This window comes from Artemia franciscana, chromosome 16 (assembly GCF_032884065.1).
Source record: "Artemia franciscana chromosome 16, ASM3288406v1, whole genome shotgun sequence".
In the NCBI taxonomy this organism is placed as follows: Eukaryota; Metazoa; Arthropoda; class Branchiopoda; order Anostraca; family Artemiidae; genus Artemia; species Artemia franciscana.
Window position 1 is genome coordinate 23,365,078 of NC_088878.1, and position 17,536 is coordinate 23,382,613.

At 34.5% G+C, this 17,536-nt stretch overlaps 1 protein-coding gene and 1 long non-coding RNA gene across 2 annotated transcripts in view; one reads left to right on the forward strand and one right to left on the reverse strand.

Annotated features, from left to right (window-relative positions):
* Nucleotides 1-13,504, forward strand: part of LOC136037243 (uncharacterized) — a 303,458-nt gene extending 289,954 nt beyond the window's left edge. Inside the window, exon 4 of the long non-coding RNA XR_010619894.1 lies at nt 12,360-13,504. This is a non-coding gene — a long non-coding RNA (uncharacterized LOC136037243). The remainder of the gene's footprint in view (nt 1-12,359) is intronic.
* LOC136037241 (adenosine receptor A2b-like) overlaps nt 1-17,536 on the reverse strand; it is a 157,513-nt gene that overhangs the window by 127,811 nt on the left and 12,166 nt on the right. The gene's annotated exons all lie outside the window — the stretch shown is intronic.

The following is a 17,536-nucleotide window of genomic DNA, read 5'->3' on the forward strand; positions in this document are numbered from 1 at the left end:
GAACTTTTAATTTTTTATAAACGTTTTCATTGGTAAGAAATATACGTAACTTACGAATTAACTTACGTAACAACCTTCTATATTCGTATGTTTTTATTGCGTATATGAGGGGGTTCAACCCCCGTTCCTTCGCTCTTTACACTAAAGCTTAGATTTTGTCCCAATTCCTTAAGAATGACCTCTGAATCACAAAGGCCGTTGAATAAATAGTTGAAATTACTAAAAATACTTTCGCGTAAAGAGCGAGGTATTATGAGGAGGTAAACCCCTCATATGCGCAATAATTTCTCCTCGTTTTAAGTTTTAATGCTGCTCCTCACTTTCAGTAGAAAAAACTTTTCATATTTATTTTTTCATTGTTTTTTCAAATAATGCTAGAAAATCCAGCGCCCCCTTCATTGAAATTCTCTTCCCCCATGAGAAGTTTCTCCATGGAAATATCCTCCCACGTAACCCCCCTCAACTCTCCTCCTAAACCAAAAAAATTCCCCTGAAAACGTCTGTACACTTCCCAGTAACCATTACTATATGTAAACACAGGTCAAATTTTGTAACTTGCAGCCCCTCCCACTGGGACTGCGGGGGAGTAAGTCGTCCCTAAAGACATAGTTGTTAGGTTTTTCGACTATGGTGAATAAAATGGTTATCTCAGATTTTGATACGGTGACTTTTGGGAAAAAATGAGCGTGACCTGGGGGCCTACGTGCCCTCCAATTTTTTGGTCACTTATAAGAGACACTATAACTTTTAATTTCCGTTAGAATGAGCCCTCTCGCGACATTCTAGTACCACTCAGTCAGTACGATCACCCCTGGGAAAAAAAACAAACAGAAAAACTAACAAATGAACACGCATCCGTGTTCAAAAAATGCGATATTCCACATTTTTGTAGATAGGAGCTTGAAACTTTTACAATAAAGTTTTATGATATGCTGAATCTGATGGTGTGATTTTCGTTAAGATTGTATGACTTTTAGGGGGTGTTTCCCCCTATTTTCTAAAATGAGGCAAATTTTCTCAGGCTCCTAACTTTTGTTGGGTATGACTGAGCTTATATATTTAAAATCAGCATTAAATTGCGATTCTTTTGATATAACTATTGGTATCAAAATTCCATTTTTTAGAGTTTCGGTTACTATTGGGCCGGGTCGCTCCTTCCTACAGTTCGTTACCACGAACTGTTTGAACGGTAAGTAAACGATGGTAAACGGTAAATGGCTGTTCCAGATTCAATATCTGAAATTTGTTGAAAAGCAGCCTGGACAAATAGAACTTATCAGCATATCGCCTGACAATATACAAAAAATAAAAAAAAAATCATCAAAGGATTTTTATTTTTTGGGCAGGAATTTTTTTTTCACTAGCTTTCGGAATTAGTATATATTTTTATTCCTCATTCCTATTCTTTTAAAAACCTATATCTCTGGAAGAAATGCACGAAATCCTATAAATAAGGTCAATGAATGCAAGATGCTTGACTTTTTGTCAAAGAATTCGAAGTACCTGTTATCATCCTGGTACTTGTTGGTTTTACCCCAGCTCTGCTTGAGCCCCTCTAAGGACGATCCTCAAGCTCAAATGCTTCATATCTTGGTTCTAACTAAAAAAAGGTAGTAACCTAACTAAAAATATTCACAACATTGCTCTTTTATGTACTTAAAATGATAAGATTTTAATTAAACATCTGACTAAGAAAGACGAAAATTCTAGAATGTGTGATTATTAAAGTTATCATCATGGCCGTGGGTAAGGGTGAATTTTTTAGGTTTTTAATTTTTGAATGTATTTTTCTTTGCAGAATGACTGTTTCTAATACCACAATGTGATCTACATTCAAAAACATGCATGACACATTTTAATGACAAACATAATGTGGTCTGAGTTAATAAAGATAGAAGCAATTTAACCACCCAGCCAAAAATGGTTCGGATGGGAATATAAATTTGAAACAAATCTCTTTTTTGCAAGTTAAACCGATTAAGTACATAAAACAAACTGCAGAAAAAACAGGCAACGTACTGGTTTAGATATTGATGTAACAATCATCCAGTAGAATCAAGTAGCATCCAGTAACTTTTCTGGATATTATTTTTTTTTTCGGAGAATTCTTTGCAACAAGAAAAATTTTAAGTCGCTTAAACACCTTGATGCTTAAGTCTTTAAGAAACATAGAAAAGGGACGTAATCTAGTGGGGTTCAGAAAAGTTCAAAGTAAACAGTTGGCTTTTTGAGACCAATTTTGCTTGGCTATATGGAGACTTAATTCATAGTTGTATCCCCCAATAAACTTCTATTTGAACTCCAGAGGTAAGGCCGTAACCAGTATTTTTTCGGAGAGGGGGGTACAAAAGAAACTTTTAAAACCGCATCAAAAATTTGTTTATATTCGGTTTGTTATGTTTTTACGAGTCAGATAGACATTTCGGGGGGGGGGTCAAACTAACTCCCTAGCCTTCCCCCTGGACACAGCCTTGCCCAGTAGGTATATTTTACAGAATTGTTTTTCCACCTCTACTATACAGTTGCTATGTCGGTAACCTTCAGCTGCAGAAAGCAATCATGTAATTTTATACAACGAGTACCTGAAACCATCCCACCAAGTAATTATTTCTCATTATTCAGTCCGTAGCTTTCCAATCCTTACAAAAGAGTGTGTGTTGCATTCTTTTTTTTGTGTCTATCGCCTGACAGACTCTGTTACAAGTTGTTGATAAACTGGTCAATACTGATAATTATGACAACTCATGGTGAAGGGAATTTACCTTCCAGATTTTTCGTCTTCCTTAGATCTTACGAAATAGCCTTTTCGGGGGTATTTTCGTTAAAGAGTGATTTTTTCTGGGTGGTTTGTTCTAAATAAAATCGTAAAAGAACGACAGATTTGCCCCCCTGTAGATTTGACAAATTCATTTTGCCCCTCCCCCTAAATTTTCGTCAATTGACACCACTGAACAATCTTGTGTTTAAATTTAATATGTTATTGAACTTGATTGATGCTGAAGTTAATATTGCAAGTTGTTTAGTGGAGAACAACAGGAAATAACTAAACAATTTCCAGGTCTCTTCTTTCAGAAGACAGCCTAGAGCTAGCAGTGTGCCCTTGATTAAACACCGAGATTTGCCCTGAACAACACTGCTGACGAAAGAGGGGAATATAATTCAAAGAAGAGTTTTGGAAGAGGTAGAATTATCAAAAATACCTTTACAAAAGTTTTTGTAAGCCTTGGTCAGGTAAAAATTTATACAGGCTCTCAATGAATTGTTGTTAGCAAATTTTATTCCTTATCAAAATATAAGTTCAAAAAACATAATCAAGATTCATCTTCGAGGGGCAGGAAGAGTTATTAATCATTCTCATCCAAACAACAATTTAGTTCTTAGCCCGATACACAACATTGTTTCAATCCTCGTTGGTATTTTACCATAAGATCTGAATACTTTCAGTGCTCGTTTCATCTCATGAATTGAAACCAAGTAAGCCGTTTGAAAGCAAATCCAGATGAATAATAGAAGAGAACCAAATTAAAAAAAAAAAAACATTTTAGATTGCTTACAGTCCATATTTTGATAACAATATATCAAACAGTTCGTCATTTTACTTTTACCCATCAAAAGTTATGAGCCTGAGATAATTTGTTTGATTTTTGAAATAGGGGGAAACACCCCCTAAAAACAAATGAATTATCAGATTCAGCATACCAGAGAACACTAGAAGTATCAAGCTCCTATCTGCAAAAAATTTGGAATTTTGTTATCTTCGCCAGAAGACAGATCATTGTATCGAAATTATGGTCCTAGAAGATCTGGGGACGGTGCATTTGAACGGAAACTAAAAGCTTTAGTGCGGTTTTTTAAGTGACCAAAAAAATGGAGGGCAGCTGGTCCCCCTCCCGAGCCCATTTTCTTCCCAAAATCATATGACCAAGATTTTTAGATAGCCATTTGTTCAGTATAATTGAAAAATCTAGTAATTATATCTTTAGGTGTAAAATGACCCCAAGTCCGTTGGAAGAGACCTATAATTTGTGAACTTTGCCTATTGTTTACGTATAGTATTTAATATTGGGAAGTATACGGACATTTTATTTTTTTGGGGGTGAGGGAGAGGGTTGTCCTTTTGGTTGAATTCTATAGGGAAAATCTTCCCTATAGGTGAATTTCTAGGAGGTGAACATTCCATAAGAAACGTTACTCTGGGGGATTTGACAGTATTACTATACGCAATTCTTTTTAATTGTCTTACTTTCTCTTTGCCAAATTTTTCATGTGGAGACGTTCCGGGGGGATTATCCAGGGACTTTTTTTTGCGTGTTTCGATTTCCGATTAATAATTTGCACCGAGGGGGGCATTTCTGGAGTGATCGAGAAACCGATTAGAGATTAAAGTCTCACTCAAATAAAAGAATACTGGGGGGATTTTTCTGGCTGAATCGTCGGTAAGCAATTTTACAGGCTGGGGAATATCACTGAGGAAGGAACTGTCTGGAAAGAATTTGACGGGAGAGTGTACCACACGTTGGATTAAATTTCCACGGAAGTTTTCCATGAAAAGGAGGTGTATATTTCATAAAGGGTGAGCTAGATTTATCAGTATTTTTTTTAAAAGAACAGAAATTATCCCATATGCGAAGGGTTGCCCCTCCTCAATACCTTGCTCTTTACGCTAAAGTTTGACTGTTGGTCCCAATTTTATACGAGTATCTACAAAAACACGGAGTCTGTTTAATTAGAAGAGGAAGCTTTTTTAAAGTGCTAACAGCTCCAGCATAAAAAGTAAGGTATTGAGGAGGGGGCAACCCTTCATATACGGAATAAATCTGCCAAAATTAAAATACAAATTTTGTTTTAATTGTATATTTGTACGGTGAACCAGGTTTTAACCTTCATTAATTGAAAAACATTCAACTATTAAATAAAAGAAACAAGTTCTTTTAGTTAAAAGTAAGAAGTGACAATGAAACTTAAAACGAATAGAAATTATTCTGAAAAGAATATATGCCCTCCTCAACGCCTCGCTCTTTACGTTGAAGTTCTTATTGTTTTATAAAGTAGAGTTGTGACAAAGAGTCAAACTGTAGCGTAAAGAGTAGGCATTGAGGAGGGGATCCTATTCAAATAGCTAATAATTTCTGTTCATTTTAGGTTTTAATGCCGCTTCTTACTTTCAGTTAAAACAAAGCTTGTTTTTCTTATTTCATACATCAAAAGAAGCGGACTCTTTTGGTGATTCTTAATGTGTAAAATTTATTAAAGTTACCCATCAAAACCTGCTTGCCTGTAAAAACATACTTTAGCTTAGAGCAAGGGGAAAACATTTTGCTACTTAAAAGGGCAATAAAAACTCCAATTGATCAAAATAATACTCGTGCAGTTCAGCATATCAGAAAGCCCTATCATTGAAGTTTCAAGCCTGTGTGTACAAGATACCTAATTTCGTAATTAATTTCGAGTAGGCTGTTGGTAGAGGCGTGCTTATTTGGTTTTCCTCTTTTTCCTTTTTCCCAGCGTTGATCATTTAGAACTAGTGGTCCAAGAGCATCGGAAGGGGACTTATGCAAAGAGAAACCGAAAGTTGTAGTAAACTTTCAAGTAACAAAAAAAAAAAAAAAAAAAAAAAAATCACGCCGCAGCATAATGGCTATTTCAGCCTGACTGTGGCTAACACAACAGTTTTGGTCTGAAGAGGTCAAAAATTCTAAATTTTCATAAATCTTCAAGTAAAAATATAAGCATGGGGGTCCCTTTTTCCCCCTTTATTCCAGACGTATTTATGCTGTAATAAAGAATATTAAATTTATATGCTATATCAGTGCAGAAAAGGGGAATGTGGGGGAATATTTTATAAAAAGTATTTACTCAAAGAACTCGCTTTGCAAACCATAAGAACAGTGATCCTAAGATTTTCATTTGATATTTCAGGCCGTAACAAATTTCAGAGTAGCTAACTGTAATTAAAGAGCAAGTCTTGTCAGTGAATAAAAACTATAAGGAACGACGTTTAGATTACAATATATGCAGCAACAGAGTCTACTAATTACGTTTATTTAAATATGCAAAATTGCACCTCCCCGACCTCGATTTGATCCCCCTACCAGGCTCGAGTTTGACCCCCCCCCACCCCGCTGAAATTGTTTTTTTCGAAAATCTTGTCAAAACTATGATAGGCTAAGCCTGCATAATTTAAGCATTAACAGAAACGGATCAATTTTCTTTGGTATATATTTACCTTTATAGTACTATTAAGTGTCTTTACAGTATTTTTATAGTACTATATAGTACTTTCATGGTGCCAAATAGCTCATTTTTCAGTTTTTAATGTCATTTTCACTTGATTTGGGAAAATTAGCCCCAACTTTGCCCTCCCCCCAGATTTGACCAAAATACACCACTGCTCGAATAGATCGTGTTTTCCTCTACTGTACTTAAGATGGCATCGCAAAAACCTTCATTATGAAATTAATATGTTTTTGCTTTTTCCGAAAGTGTCTCCATTTCCTAATTTGGTCATTTGTGCTCTTTTCAATTCTGTCTCATTTCATTGTCTGGCAGAGACTTTCAATCTTACTTCTTCTTTATATGGAGAGAGGTCAGAATTCATGTCTATTCTAGACAAAGCGAGCATATTTCATCATTAGTTTACAAACCAATAAATAGGAGGAAACAGGTCGAAAGAAAACAAGGTCTAGATGTGGTTTTGGGATATAATTGCGCACAAGAAAAGAATGGCGAAGGCCGGATATTCTTTTAGTGTGGTAAAGTTATGTCTGAATTGAAACATAAATTATATGCTTTCTTTTCCATATTCGAATTTTCATGATTTATTGGAGTCAACTAACGTGAAGTAGCATTATGAATAAGACTCTAAGAAACTCGACTTTCAAATCCCATTGTCATGAAGATAAAGGAGATATTATTTATCCTTAGCTGATCATATACTATACTGTTCAAGAACTTTTGTGTAGAAATTAAAAAAAAAATTACAACAAAAATCACGTAATTACAGATCATACTTGAGAGTGAGTAGATCTTTCCACTTTCGAATTCTCCGCAGAATTAAACGAAAAGGTAGTTGAGGTGTTAGTAGTCACTTATTATGAAGAAAAAAACAATGATTTTGTTAAACAATTCTCTTTTTATTTATTTACTTGATAGAAAATGCTTTTAAGTTAATTTAACTATTGAACTTAGCTTAATGAACTTCTTTCCTTTATACTAAACTCTTAAATTCCCTCCAAATTATTTATTTTTAAATTGTTTGATCCTTTTCTAAGATGTTCTGTTTTCTTTGCAAAACTCGCATTATTTCCAAAATTTAAGAAATCCATTTCGAAGTTATTAGTTCTTTCTTGTCTTAATTGAATACTTTGGCGAACATACTACTGCTACTACTGATAATGACTCATAAACATCAAACGTAGACGTAATGATTCATAGACATATCAACGCGGTTTAATTGAGTACTGTGGCTTACATGCTACTGCTAGTAATAATAATGACTCATAGACATAGATGTATCAGACGCAGACGTCTACATCAAACGTTGACGTAATGACTCGTACACGTATCAACAGGCCTCTGGCAAAAATAGATGCGCACTTTCCTGCTACACCTGAATCAACTCAAGACTCAACTCTTTACTTCCCCCATGAAATTCAATTTCCTGTAACCCCTTTCTAGCATATAAGTTTCAAGTCAATCAGGAAGAGTTCTTCGGCCCTTTTTTATGCCTTATTTTTATTGGGGCCATGCCACCAAGCTATTTTCTTACATAAAAATCCCCTAGAGCCGTGAGCTGACAAGTTAGTTTCTTCTAGCCCTTCTAAGCCCAAACAAATTTAAGAGAAGTTTCTTCTACCCCGCCTTTCGGCCCTCAGCCACCTCACTTCTCTAAAGCGGAAAAAGTTTTTCTGCCCTTTTTTATACCTTATTTTTTGAGGGGCCACGCCGCAAAGCTGTATTCTTACTTTAGAATTCCCTTGGGCCACGAATTGACAAGTTAGTTTCTTTAGCCCTTCTTGTCCGAAAAAATTTAAGAGAAGTTTCTTCTACCCCGCCTTTCGGCCCCCAACCACCTCACTTCTCTAAACTGGAATTTTAGGTCCCCCTCGCTTAAGATATAAGCCCTTTAAGAACTAAGTCGGTTGAACAGTCAAGAGCAAAAATATCCCCCTTTTTCTAGTATAAAACAAATCTCTGAACAATTGACACCAAGACACATTTATAGGATCCTTCAATTATTCTGAGGAAAATATGTATCGAAAATTTGGTGTTATGGTTATGGAGATACCCTAAGGAAAAAAGGGCAAGGCAGGTGGCTGATCTCCTTACTATGACTTTTGGTCCTTAAAATAACATTAGAACGAGCAGATCTAGAATTTAATGTCTGATCGAATATAATGCTATATGATAACACGTCATTTCCATACAAAATTAATTACCATTTTTAGGCAAAAATCCATTCAAAGCACGGCGAAAATACTAAGACCCTATTCGGAATAGCCAACGAAAATGAATTCTTGTTTTACAGATCTTATCACATGGAAATAAAAACATGTGAAAATCAATAATCGCTTTCAGACAAAAACGAATTCAAAATATGGTCCTATTATGTCAAAGTTCAATTTTAAGCTTATTAAAAACCTCTTTGTTAGGCTTAAGGAACTGGTGCCAGAATCTGATTAACAGCAAATGACCTGTTGAATAATCGTTTTGAGAACGTGCTGTTTTGATAGTTTGGATAAAAACCTATATAATGCTTGTTAAAGATTTCCAGACACTTGATACCTCCTCAGAATGGGTTAAAGGAACTTTTTGAATCCCTTTTGACTTCTTATTAAACATTAGAATCGGAGACATGGGATTTTAGAAGCTTTTACTTGTTAAAACTAGATTTCTTTTTCTCAAGGTACTTTTGAGATATAGTTCATTATAATGAAAAGAAACAGCTTATTATAGCTTATTATAACAACGAATACAAGCGATATCAATTTTGGAGTTACTTAGGTTCCAAATAAGCATATAGATGTCTTGACGTAAAGCCAAACAAAACAAGTTATCACCTTTAATAACAATTTGTTAAGCAAATTCTCCAAGAAGATCTGCTTCGCTAGGCTTTTTGGCCAACAGGCTTATCTGCTCTTTTAGCTTTGGCCCTTCCCCCCCCCAACCCTCAGGGTAAGGGCTTAAGTTAGGAAATTCATCCATTATTAACATATAGTATATGATTTTGAGAAAGGTAAGCACTTTTGACCTTTTCTTTCCAAAACGACGAAGAGTATTCAGATGAGCTTTTTAGAGAATGTTGAGGGGAGTGTTGAACTAAATCAAATAAGGTTATGTGCATACGGGTTGTCAAAACGGCATAACTCAGGAATGACAGAGTATAGTAATTTGAAACTTTCAGGAAATGATAAAGATCATCATCAACTGACCAGAAAGGCCATATTTGCACGCTATTATTGCTATGATGACTACCCCTACTACAACTGCTACTGCTAACACTACTACTACTACTACTACTATTACTGCTGCTCCTACTATTATTATTACTACTACCATTAATGCTACCATCACTACTACTACTAAACCAGTAGTATGACAGTAACAAATCCCATGACTCTCTTATCCCTTCTCTTATTCCCGGTACCGGATCTTTTTTCAAAGTTACTGGATGGTTTCTGCAGATTACATTATCGTACATTTCATTCAAAGTGTGGATATAAGGTGGGATTTTAAATGTATTTGTAGAATTAAAAACAGTTATTCGACAAACAGGTAATTTTGACCATCAATGAATTTTTTTTTTTAAAGGTGAAGAGAATAGAATTTTAATCGAAACGACGTTGTGTATCAACGTATCCAAGGAAGAACCGATTATATGAACGTACGCATGATGATGAAAGAAAAAATATAATAAAAAATACTAAAAACAAAGAATTAAAAAACACAAAAAAATTATAAACAAAAACAAAAAAGTAAAAAATAATGAAAAAAATGTCATGCTTGAAACAAAAACAATTTGGTGCTTGGTCAGTTTACTGTTTAAAGTACAGTTTCGGATAGACACACGTAATTGACATGTTTGAAAGAAAAGCAATTTGGTGTTTTTGATCAGGGCTTAAAGCTGTTAGGCAGAATTTAGTTCACTCAAAAGATATTACGTAAGATCAAAATTAAACATTGTTAGGAACCTGTTGTTGGGGATCAGTTTTTTGTCTCAGACTAATTAAAAATGTGAAACTGTAGTAAATGATAGCAATTTATTGTTTCCTGTACATTTTCGGGTAGGCAGGCGTAATCAACATGTTTGAAAGAGAAACAATTTGATGCTCTAGGACAGGGCTTGAACCTGGTATGCAGAATCTAGTCGACTCAAAAGACATTACGTAAGATCAAATTAAACCTTGCTAAAAAACGTCATGTCTAGTAAACCGGTTTATTTGAATTCAAATGAATTAGTAAAATACATCATATAGTATCGAACTTTACTTGACCGCTTATATCAACATAAGCGGGGTGTGACCGCTAATTTTTGTATAAAAGGCACTGAGAATAGAATTTGAACGGTAATGTCCCCGTGTATCAACGTAGCCATGGCGTGACTAATTGAATCAACCTAGGCATGGTGGTAACAGAAAAAAGTAAAAAATGAAGAAATAAAAATATAACGATGAATAATAAAAAATGTTATGCATGAAAGAAAAGTAACTTAGTGCTTTAAATCAGTTTATGGTTTCCAGTACAATTTCAGGTAGACACACGTAACTTACATGTTTGAAAGAAAAGTGATTTAGTTTTTGTGATTTAAATTTTGGAAATAATGCGAGTTTTGCAAAGAAAACATAGAACATCTTAGAAAAGGATCAAAAAATTTAAAAATAAATAATTTGGAGGGAATTTAAGAGTTTAGTATAAAGGAAAGAAGTTCATTAAGCTAAAACTGCTCAATTGATTTAGATACTTATTTCACTGACCCTTTTCTTGGTACTTTTACTGGTCAAATCGATTCAAATATCATTTCACTGCCTCTCTTCCGGCAACTTTTACTGACCAAACCTATACAAATCCCGTATCATTTTCATTGTTCTTGGTACTTTTATAGATCACATCAATTAAAATCCCGTTCATTTTCACTCTTTTTGTACTTTTATTCTTTGAACCTATTCAAATACCACTTCATTTTACTGTTCTTGTGATATTTACCAATCAATTAAATTGATTCAAATTCTATTCAATTTTCATTGTTCTTGGTACCCGTACCGATCAAAGTGCGGCTGTTGGTACTTTTAGTGGTCAAATCGATTCAAATATCATTTCGTTGTCTTTGTTCTTAATACCTTTATTAATCAATCCTATCGAAATCATGTTTCATTTTCACTGTTCTTGGTACTCTTACAGATCAAATCGATTAGAATTCCCTTTCATCTTCACTGTTTTGGTACTTTTACAGATCAAATCAATTGAAATCCCCTTTCATTTTCATGGTTTTTGGTGCTTTATTGATTAAACCGATTCAAATATCGTTTCGTTTTCACTGTTCTTGGTATTTTGATAAATAAAACCGATTAAACCCCTGTCATTTTCATGGTTCTTGGTACTCATACTGATCAAACCGATTCAAATCCCTTTTCATTTTCAATCTTCTTTTATTGATACAACCTTTGCCGTTTTCAGCAATACACCAGAAATATCTTTCATTGGTATTTTTATTGATACAACCTATTCAAGTTACATTTCATTTCCATCGTTCTTGCTACTTTTACTGATTAAACTGGTCAAATTCTATTTCATTTTCAGTATTTTTGGTAATCTTATTCTTCAAGCCGATTAATATCTCCTTTCATTTTCGCCGCTCTTGTTACTTTTACTTGTAGTGACTATGTCTGCAAATTTCTGTTCTTGCATCTGTGACTTTTGAATAAACATTCTAAAGGTTGGAGTTGCTAAGTTACCCTAAAAAATAATGAAAACGTAACAAAAATGGAAGGAGATGTTTTTATTGAAATTATAGCAAGCACAATATTACATTTTATTAATATCATGAAAAATGAATTAATGTTTCAAATTCGTTCCATAGAATGATTTATCGTGATTTCTTTTAACATGGTACTTATTCCTTTTTGAGTTCAGACACAAAATTTATCAAAGTTTTTTCTTCAGGCTCAATATTCATTCTGTCATTAGGATTTTGGGGATTCATTGACAGAATCTGTTGGTAAAGTATTGATGGTGCTAGTAACGCTTACTGGCGCTTCGTTTTTCATCAATTCGTCTTTATATTCTTTGTTGATATTATCTGCCAATGTTCTTTTAATTTTTTCTAGGATTTCACTGTTTGTTACCACATTATTTTTACACAGGTAACAGCTCCATCACGAAGACAAGACAAGGTTTTTGATATTGGTTGAAGAGTACAACTGTCTTCTCTTTATCTTTCATTGAATGTGAGTACTCGAAAGATGTCAATAGTATTTACCAATGGCTAAAGTATTACCAGAAGCAATAACAATCAGTTGGCCCTCGTCATCAACTATTAGATTTAGGCTTGCAGTTTTCTGAGCGGTATCATCTTTGGATATCTAACTCGGACATCTCCACCAAAAGTAGTGTCGAATTTTATCGGTACTCCAAAGAGACTTATTCTCTAACTGTAATGACAATGCAAGCATACATTTCCAGTGATGTCCGCATTTGTTATTATTTTGTAGTTCAAGTGTTTTTCTTTTTCAGCATTCTATACTAAAATAACTTTATCATGTTCACACTCTTTCTTGAAATACTACATATTCACTTTTTTAAATAATATGTAGGTGTTTACTCTACCAATATACATTTAATTCTGAATGAAAACATACAATAGGCTAACTACTCTCGATGCCAATCACAATGTACCATGGAGGGTAGCCACATAAGAAAATGCAAAATCCAAGAGGGAAAAATCCAAGAGGGAAAAATCCAAGAAAAACCAATCCAAAAAACCATGTCCTCTCAAAGATTACTTAATAATACCAGTCAAATGTGCAAGAATTGTGCAAACAATTCCACTACCCGGTAATTTCTTAGACATTCCCCTGGATCAATGTTCTTTTGAAACGCTTGATATGTTTTCGATAATACCAGAAGTGCTTTTACTATTATTTCATCAATGTCTAATTTTGATCTTATGCAATATCTTTTGAATCAACTAAATGTTGCGTAACAGCTTCAAGACATAATCTAAAGCTCTAAATTGTTGTTCAACATCAAATCTTTCAAACACAACAATTACATTTGTGTACCCAAAATTGTATTGATATATATTTTCTTTCAAAATCGATGTTTTTTCATTTTTCACTATTTATTACTTTTTTCCTCTTTAATTTATTTTTTATTTTTATTTTATTGTTTATCACCATGCCTACTTTGATAGAATGGGGTCACACCATGCCTATGCTGATGCAAGCGGTCGTGCAAAGTTCCATATTACATCATAAGTTGTCAAGTTATACTAGCCACTTGATTTCAAATAAATCGGTTTACTAAAAATGAGATTCTTAGAAATGTTTAATTTGGTCTTACTTAATATCTTTTGAGTCAACTAGATATTGCATACCAGCTTCAACCATTGATCTAAAGCATCAAATATCTTTTCTTTCAAACATCCTGTATACTTGTATCTACCTGAATTTCAACTGAAACAATTAATTTCTATGATTAGTTACAGTTTCACATTTTTACATCCATAGTGAAAAAAATCTTTAACAGGAGGATCGTATAAGTGATTAATTTTGATTCAAACATGACATCTTATCATTATTTTTTCCTTTGTTTATTTTTTATTCTTTTTTACGTTTTCAATGTTTTTATTCCTTTTTGATTTTTTTTTCTGTTGATATAATTGACCACGTTATGGCTATGCTGATATATGCAGTCATTCCCATTAGAATTCTATTCTCAGTGCATTTGATACAAAACCTTCATTGACGGGTCAAAATTACCTGTTTTTCCAAAGACATTTCTTAATTCTACTTTCTTACTATTATAAAATACATCTAAAAATCTGCCTTGTATCCATCCGATACATTTAAAACTCTGCCTTGTATCCATTCGATGAATGAAACTTATGACAATATAAATCGGTTTTACTCAACTCGGATGTCCACTCAGAGAAAGAAGCATATGATAATTTTAACTGGCTATATTCAACTGGGATGAATCAAGGATACGGGCACCATCCAGCAACAAAGAAAAGTTCCAGTAACGGGGATCTAAGGAATAAGGCAGTCTTGGGATTCGTTACTAGCATACTACTTAAGACTACTGCTTTTGCAGCGATTACTACCAAGGCTGAAAAGATTCAAATGAACAGCAGAGGTAATATTGACGGGAAAATTGAAATAAATCAAAGCATACAATGTACATACAGATTACCAAAAGGTTGTATTAGCAATATTTTTGAAAGGCTTACCAGATTCATATGCAGACCTTTGGGTTATCATGAGGGGGATGTTCAGCTGACCAAAAGGTAATATATATAGATATATATATATATGTAAATACCACTACTTCTATTATTACTGCTGCAACTATATTACGGCTACTGTTACAGATACCACACTACTCCAGTACTACTAGTACTTATACTACAATGTGACTACTATTACATTTTTACTCCTTAAAACTTTAATAATTTCGATTTATTACAATTTAACAAGTGAAAACAATTAAAATGCATTTTGTTTTCAGTAAGTAGCAAATTATTTTCTGGTCTTCAGAGGGCATGGGAGTATATTTCATATATTTTGAAATCAGCATAAAAATCCAATTCTTTTGACGTATCACTTGTTAAAAATTCTGTCTTTTATAGTCTTGTTTAATTGCTTTTACTTACAGTTCATTACCGTGATCTATTTGAGACAAAATCCATTTCTTGCCAATTTTAAGAAATTAGGTATATCCACAGAACACATATTTGACAAGTACCCCAACTAAATTAGATCAAAATATCTCCTTTATATTTTTACCTTTAAAATTTATTTGATACAGCATTTTCTTTAATGTTCTACTATTTTATTTTATTTTAAATTAAGTTTCATTTTTATTATAATTTCTATGTTTATAAGTGTTTAATTCCAATTTGCTGTAAAAGTATTATATTATCGCCATGACCTAATTTTCGAGCTTTCCTGGCCATAGATATTTACAGACGAATTTATGTCCGCAAATGAATATACTGACTTTTAGCACTGACAAGTGACAAAAACACAACTCATCTACTTGACATATTAGTAGTATCTGACTTCAAGTACTGACAAGTGAGAAGTATCCCCATAAGAATTTTAAGCGCGCCCATAGGAGGAAAACCTGAAGTTGCTACACCCTCAAGACGTTTTTACGCACACCTGGGTCTTACGCAATACTATAGCGCACCTTTAATGGTACAGTAACCTTACTTTTACTTCATTGGGAGTGTTTACTTTTGCTTGTTACATATTAGTTTCTTTGGTTCTTTAAATAACCCTCAGGGCCTGCCAAATCAGGATTTCTTCGATTGTTATTTAGTGAAGTTCGGATTTTACCCAAACTAGACTGTTAATTCCTTTAAAACCCGTGAGGGCCAGAACAAAAATCTTCAGGGGCCTCTTCTAGAAAGAGCTTGGTCCAAATTGTTTATCACCCAATATTTTCATTCTACAAAACCTATGAGGGCCAGGGAAGAACCTTCAAGGTCCACTAGTTGGGGACCTTCAAGACGCAAGGCCCTAGAGAGCAATTCCAGCGGGCCCCTAGCCACCAATTTCACCAAGTCCCATAGCAACATTTTCCACAGGGGGACCTGACAGTCAAGTCAACGAGAGGTCCCTTGCGACCAATTGTAATGGGAGGCCCTGGCAGTTAATTTCACGGGGTCCCTAGCAGTCAATTCTACGGTGGGGGGAGGTCCCTAGCATTCAATTAAAACGGGGGACCCTAGTAACCAATACCAACGGGAGGAATTAGCCGTCAATTCCAACGGGGAAGGGGGGGCTAGTAACCAATTTTGACGGTGGGCCCTAGCAGTGAATTTCAACGGGGCCACCAGTAACCAATGGAGGGCCCTAGCATTTAACTCCAATGAGGTCCAGAGTATTCAATTCTACTGGAGGCTCTTGCATCCAATGTCACAGAGCCTTATAGCAAGCAATTCCAACGGGACCCCTAGCATACAATTCCTTCAGGAGGCCCTAGCAATCAATTCTAACAAGGGCCCTAGCAACCAATTCTAATGGGGGCCCCATTTCAAATAATTTCACCAACAAGACGTTTTTCAAGACGTTTCAAAGTTTCATTGGATGTTACGAAGTACTGGAATGTTTACTTACGTTAAAAATGACACAATCTCACATGAGATGATAGACTTCAGGGGCCCATGTGGAATCCCCACTTATAACTGAGAGGGTGGTGCTCACGTGGGGTGTTACGTAATGACAATACACATGGGGGTTGTTACATAACATTTTAAGAGATTTTTTCAGGTTTTTGGTTCAAGGTGTTTTTTCTTTCAAGGTGTTTTTTTCTTTCAATGCATTTTTTCTTCGAGATTTCATTTTTTTCCATAGCGTTTTTTCTTTCGAGGAGTTTTTTCCCTTTTTTTCAAAGATCATTTATAATCTAAAGATTTTTTTTTGCCCACATTAGGATTTAAAAGGGATTTCCTCTCAATAAAATGCTAAATGCGCTAACCAGCTTGACTATGAAGGAATTTCTAATTTTGTTATTCGGGCAATACTTTTTACGTGATAACCTATTCCAACGCACAGAGAATACCCTTTCCCGCTTACTAGAGCGATTAAACGGTTCTCATATTTCCAACTCTTTCCACATGAGAGCGCACAAATATCCGAAGACTATTGGGTTTTGCTCTATTAGATGCACCGGCCTATTGCAGTTCTATTAATTTTCTAACGTGACTTAGACAGGTTAAGTTAGCTATGGAATCAGTGATATGTTACGTAGTATTAGCTTTAGATATTTTATTATGTAAATGATTACGTATTGAATATTCGTCCTGGAAGAAGAAATCTAAAAAATGAAGGCTTTTGTACATAAGAATTGTATTAATAAAAGTTTTTTATAAAATCACGAAATTACAGAAAAACAGTTAAAATTCAACCAAAGAAGAAAAAACGTAAAAAAAGCTTATAAAGGATAAGATATAAGCAAGAGGAACCATGAATTACAGAAAGGCAGGAGGACATATTAACTAAGCTGAGGTGGAGGCTTCATGCCATCGTGACAATATGTGGCTCGCCCCCTAGCAAGAAATTCCAGATAGGGGATTGTTACTAGAGAAAAACGTAAGTAATATTAAGAGCTATTTCTGAGACGTCTTAATGAAAACGCATCGATTCTCTTACTAACACTCTTACTAACTTACTTCTCTTACTAACTTACTTCTCTTACTAGCACATCTTATCAAGTCTACACGAAGTGCTTAAGCCGGCTTAAAACTGGACACCAAAAATTCCCTGGAACCTACTATTGAATGAAGGTTTTGATAACTTCGAAGACCACACTG